The sequence below is a fragment of the Colobus angolensis genome, unplaced genomic scaffold (assembly GCF_000951035.1).
Source record: "Colobus angolensis palliatus isolate OR3802 unplaced genomic scaffold, Cang.pa_1.0 Scaffold179, whole genome shotgun sequence".
Lineage (NCBI taxonomy): Eukaryota > Metazoa > Chordata > Mammalia > Primates > Cercopithecidae > Colobus > Colobus angolensis.
Window position 1 is genome coordinate 5,088,710 of NW_012114921.1, and position 6,000 is coordinate 5,094,709.

The window sequence follows — 6,000 nt, forward strand, 5'->3', positions numbered from 1 at the left end:
AGAGAGGTATAGATGCCCATACCTCTCTGTTCTTGCTTCTCGTTAATGTAGACTTGGTAAATTCTCCTCTTCTCTTCTCTTCTCTTCTCTTCTCAGGCAGCATGATGTAGGGGGAAGAATATGGAGCTTTAAAGTGAGAAGTACCTACATTTGAATCCCAGCTCCAGTATTTACATAGCTAGCAAATCACCCAGTCTCTATGAAGTTCAATTTCCTATTCTGTAAAATGGGAATAACAAGTACTTATGGGTTTGTTACACAGTGTCTGGCATATGTGTGTGCTTATATTATTTCCTTCTGTTCTCTTTTATTTATATCTCTTTCCGAAGAGTAAGGATGTGAGATACTCACTCATAAAAAGTCTGAATAAGGAGGTGTTGGAGGCTTCTAAAGGGTATTTTTTGAGTACGGAGCCCTATTTAAGGTGCCTTAACAGATTTATTGCTTTCACTTTGGCTAATCTGGGCATTCTGATTTCAAAGCCCAGCCATGAAGAGTGAAGAATTGTAGTCATTCTTCCTGTTATTTTTAAATTTATTTTTAATTTTTTGCAGCTGTCAAGTTGATTGTCCTGAGTCTCCGTAAGCAAATTCTACTGTCTGTGATGCAATTATTTGCTAGTGAGAAATTTATCTTATGGGCAACAGTGCGATTTAGGAAAGGAGTGGAGGAGAAAAGACAGTTTATCTGTCTAATAGAGGATCAAATATAAATTGGTGGGAGAGAGTGGGAAACTCTGATAACAAATTTGGGAGAGTTATACCTCTGTCTTGGGAAACAGAGCCCTGAGAAACACCAATCTGTGTGTTAGCTGGTAGGATGAGGACAGTCAGTGTCTCCCACTATCTTCTGGTTACCGGGCCTTCCAGTTGGCGTCATTTTCTTCTGTTCCACGAGAAGTTCCTTTCCATTTCAGTCTGGGGTGCTGGCCTCTGCCTCATTTTTGCCTACTAAAAATTCTGTAGACTCTAAAATTACCATTTTCAAACTTGTACATTCTTCAAGATGCAGCTCAAGGCGTAGTTCTTCCAAGAAGCCTCTCCCTTGACTATTCTGCACAGTTTAATGGTGCCAAGGCCACCCTCCATTATTCAGGTAGCCTTGAGAATCTGAACCTGTGAATATTTAATGAATTACAAAATGTGTGTGTTGAGGAATAGGAGTTAGTTACAGAGAGAGAGATCAGAATTAGTACCAACAAGAAGCACTTCTCCTGACTCTTTACTTGTACCACTTTTGTCTTCTCAACCAAATTCCTAAACCTCTGCAGGATTGCCTTTCTAAAGCCAGGTGACTATGTAACTGTAACAGATAAATACAGCTCTAGTTTCATCTGTTTGCCTAGTGTTTGTATTCTCTCTACAATTTTGGGTACAATTTTTTTGTTTTTGAGACAGGAATTCACTCCCGTTGCCCAGGCTGGAGTCAATGGTGCAATCTTAGCTCACTGCAGCCTCCGCCTCCTGAGCTCAAGGAATCCTCCTACCTCAGCTTCCGAGTAGTTGGGACTGTAGGTGCATGCCACCATGCCTAGCTAATTTTTGTATGTTTAGTAGAGATGGGGTTTTGCCATGTTTCCCAGGCTGGTCTTGAACTCCTAAGCTCAAGTGATTCACCCGCCTCCCTCCCTCCCTCCTGTGCCAGAATTACAGGCCTGTGCCACAGCACCTAGCCTGGGTACAGTTTATTTCACTTAATGTTGTAAGCTTAAAAATGCTTATTATAAAGTTTATTATAAATTTTGAGGATAATTTAATGGCTACAGTGTGACTCACTCATTAAACCATTTTTGTGCCACCAAGACATTGGACCCTGTGTCCTAGTTTTTTAAAAAAAGATATTGTTGAATCATTAAAGCCTTTAGGCAGACTTGTCTTATGCAGCTTATCAATTATACCTAAAATTCTGTTTTTCCCTCCATAACTGTATACAGAATATTTTGACTGTCCAACAAGTAAAATGAAGGAATTAATTTTTTTTCTCCTTAAAGTGTTCATTGTATGGATGAATAACATTTACAATTAGATCTATGAAATATCTTCGGTTTTGTTTGTGATTGACTCTAAGAATTAAAAAACAATAAATATGCTTTGCAACACTATAGTCATGTAAATATTCACAGCATAGCTGAGTTTCATAATTTGACCCATAGGACAAAAATAAAATTTGATGATATTAAGCCTGCTTTATTTAAAAGAGAATATTCCAAACATCAAGATCAAATAGATTCTCTTTCTGTCACTTGCCACATTTTCTTTCCTTTGCATTTATACCTTGTCTTTGCTTTTTGTTTACCTTGGAATTTTTAATTGCTTTTTTTATCTTAATTGGAGATGTTTTTCCTGATTGAAGAAAAAAAGCATCTGCCTTTACCTTATGACTAAGATCGCTTAGCTTCTTAATCATACTATTTGTTATAGGAAAATGACTTTCATCTTGACACATTTTTCTCTAAGTCCTCAGAGTTCCTGTTCTAATTTCAAGGCCTGCATTGAAATCCTGAGTTAAATCTTTCTCACATGCCATGTCATCCTATTTCTTAAAACCCTTTTTAATTTTGCTGTGAATCATCCCTGGTAATTTGTTCAGAAAGAGTACACAGGAGTTAAACTTACTAACTCCTTGCATATCTAAAATGTTTTGCTCAGCTGTTCCATAGACAGTCCTTCAACTCATCACTTTGATTTCTACTCCTTTTCCTGCTGTTACTCTCCTTATTGTCTAATTCTGTGCTATTCAATATGGTAGCTTCTGGCTACCCAGTCTGTTGAGTACTCGAAATCTGGCTTGTCTGAAGTAAGATGTGCTGCAAGTATCAAATACACACTAGATTTTAAAGACTTCGTACAAAAGTAAGCAAAAATATACATAGTATTTTTATATTGATTATATATTGAAATGATAATATTTTAGATATATTTGGCTAAAATATATGAAAATTAATTTCACCTGTTTCTTTTTACATTTTAAATGTGGCTACTATAAATTTTAAAATCACATATGTGCCTCATGCTACATTTATATTTGACAGTGTTGCTGTAATTCCCAAGAAGCAGCAGTGGCTGCCGCATACAGCCTTTCCCCATGTTCCTGAACCTGGCTTCTTTGGATGGGTTATGATACATCAGCATTGTAGTATGTCTATAATGATGTACATTTACCAATATAATCTCATCTATTTCCATCTTTTGAAAATAGTTAAGAATGTCTAGTCTTTTTGCCCTTATTCCTCTCTCCCTCTCTCTCCCTCTTCCTCCTTCTCTCTCCCTCTTCCTCCCTCTCTCTCTCTCTTCCTCCCTCCCTCTCTCTCCCTTCCTCCCTCTTTCTCCCTTCCTGCCACCCTCCCCTCCCTATTTCTCCCTTCCTCCCTCCCTCTCTCCCTACCCCCTTCCCTCTCTCCCTCCCCTAATTACATTATTCCTTCTTGTACTACATTGACACTTCTTTGGGGTTTGGGAGGAAAACGAATTTTCAGTCTGTCAACAGGGAAGCAGAAGATTTCAGTCATCTCATCACTATTTTTAACAACAGTATGATGGTTATCGTCATGTGTAAGTCAGTCTACATCTCTAGGTATTTTCTTATGGTGGGTTTCTAGAAATAGATAAACTGTTCCGATTATGAATTTCTTAAGACTCTGGAGATACATATTGACAAGTTGATTCCTCAAAAAAGTAACTAATTTATATTCTCAGTGGGTTATTCAATAAAAGGTGGGAGCAATTACTCAAGAGTACCTACATTCACAACTGAACCCCTTATGTGGGTCTTTTATCTCAGCTTCTGTGGAAAATTTGGCCTCTTTTCTGAATCACTAAACTTTTCTGAGCCTCTTTTATTTGTAAAACTGGGATAATCATACCCTCAAGTAATGTATGGAAAAGCTCATTGAAAGTGGTATTTTATTATTTCATCAAGTGCTTAAGAGCCTCCTACTTGTACTAAATACATGTTCTGTACTAGGAACTACGAAGGATGTCTAAATGATGTGAACCTTGGCCTCAAAACCAATTTACAAAAAAGAAGCTACCACACAAGTCTTTTTGTGATATCTAACAAGAAGTGCAGGCTGGGCGCGGTGGCCCATGCCTGTAATCCCAGCACTTTGGGAGGCCGAGGCCGGTGGATCACGAGGTCAGGAGATCGAGACCATCCTGGCTAACATGGTGAAACCCTGTCTCTACTAAAAATACAAAAATTAGCCAGGCATGGCAGCAGGCGCCTGTAGTCCCAGCTACTCCGGAGGCTGAGGCAGGAGAATGGCATGAACCCGGGAGGTGGAGCTTGCAGTGAGCCTAGATGTGCCACTGCACTCCAGCCTGGGTGACAGAGTGAGACTCTATCTCAAAAAAAAAAAAAAAAAAAAAAGTGCAAAGTCTTGAAGGGATTTGGAGGAGGGAGGGTTTGTATTGTATTTTAAAGATCAAGGACAACAGCCTAGAGGAGGTGGCATTTAAGGTAAGCCTTGAAGGAGGAGTTTAATTTCAACAGAGAATAAGGCTGGGAGTAATGAGATGTGAGAATGATCTTGAGAAGAGGCACAGAGGGTAGGTTCAGGGCAGATCCATTGATAGCATTCACCAGAGTGTAAGCAAAAGGCGAGAAAAACTGAAATCATAGGTTGAAATTTTTGTTTCTGCAAGTATACTTACTTGCATGTGCACAGAAGGTGGTGATGCCTGTATTTATTTCTGCTATGCATCAATAGTGGAGGTGGAGATAAATAATTTCATTGTTTTGGCTCTGGCCAGAATTCATTAGGCACAGTTTGTTGTCCATGGGGAGGAGAGCACAACACACTCTGACCTTTGTCTCCCTTCCACACAGGGTGGTGGAGATTCTGAGGCATTTTTAAACATTGCACTTAGCCATTCAGATGATAACTTGGATCAGAAATTTTGAGAAGAGATGGGATGTAGAAGATCCCTGAAGAGAGGAGTAACTGAGACAAAGGATAGGCTAGCAATAGAGAGACAAATGAGGGAATTAGACCTTTGGTAACATCTTGAAAAGGTGAGTTTTGTGAAACGAAGAGTATGGCGGGCAAGTACCTAGCAGGTCCTGAATATTTGTTCTTTAGGAGTCACCATTTAAACAAGACCCCAAGAGTGACATTATATGTAACCAAAGTGAAATTGTTGACTATTTGATGAGATTCATGAGCATGGGCATTAAATGATATCTTTTAAGAAACCATTGGCAGTCCTGGAGCTGATGACCCTAGTGCAGGATCATTATGGTTGCTTCTTTCATCATCTCCATTTGATGACATATTTGAATTGAACTTAAACTATACCTAAGCCTTAATCCCAGGATCTGCTAGTGACTCAGCTCAGCACATCTAAAGGCAATGATTATTCAAGGGGACTACATTGGTATCTCCTGTCACACCAACATTTAGTATGCTATACTGATTCCCTAAATATATCTCGTTGTCATTCTCCAATATTTACCATTTACCAATATTATCCCCTTTCTTATTTCTCTATTCACAGGCTCTTAAGTAATGCCTAGAGTACAGCAATTGCTCAATAAAAGTGTATTCAAGAAATGACACATAATAGGCATTTAATAAATGTTGAATGAATAAATGAATATATCCAATAAAAGCAAATGCTTCCTTTATTGGATGAGAGATGTAAAACCATAGACTCAAGAATAAAGTGATGGGGTACGGGGTAAAGTAAGATAGTAGATATAATCAGGAGCTTCTAACTGAGCTGGAGTCACCTTTAATGCCAGGTACATGAACTTGATTTCATTTTATTGGCATCAAGAAAGAGCATCTTTGAATGTTGCTGAAGATGAAAAATATCTTGGGCATGGTAGTAGGGAGGTGGGAGGGAGGTTTACTGTTCCTTAAATGAGCCTTGTCCCTTCCTGCTTCTATGCGGCTGCTCACCATTGTGATGAGGATGGACAGAGATGATTTTGAGCCAGATCTGGGTTTGAGACCTAGATTTACCTTGGGCAAATTTCTTCTTTTTTTTTTTTTTTTTT

General features: G+C 38.8%; 1 protein-coding gene across 2 annotated transcripts in view; it reads left to right on the forward strand.

The window, feature by feature from the left end:
- The window catches only part of GAB2 (GRB2-associated binding protein 2), a 205,762-nt gene that overhangs the window by 73,379 nt on the left and 126,383 nt on the right, over positions 1-6,000 (forward strand). The window contains exon 1 of one of the 2 annotated variants that reach the window (XM_011938909.1): positions 4,924-5,013. The exons of the other annotated variant lie outside the window; for it this stretch is intronic. The gene's annotated coding sequence lies outside the window, so the exon portion shown is untranslated. Of the gene's footprint in view, positions 1-4,923; positions 5,014-6,000 lie in introns of those variants that run through there. 2 annotated transcript variants of the gene reach the window in all.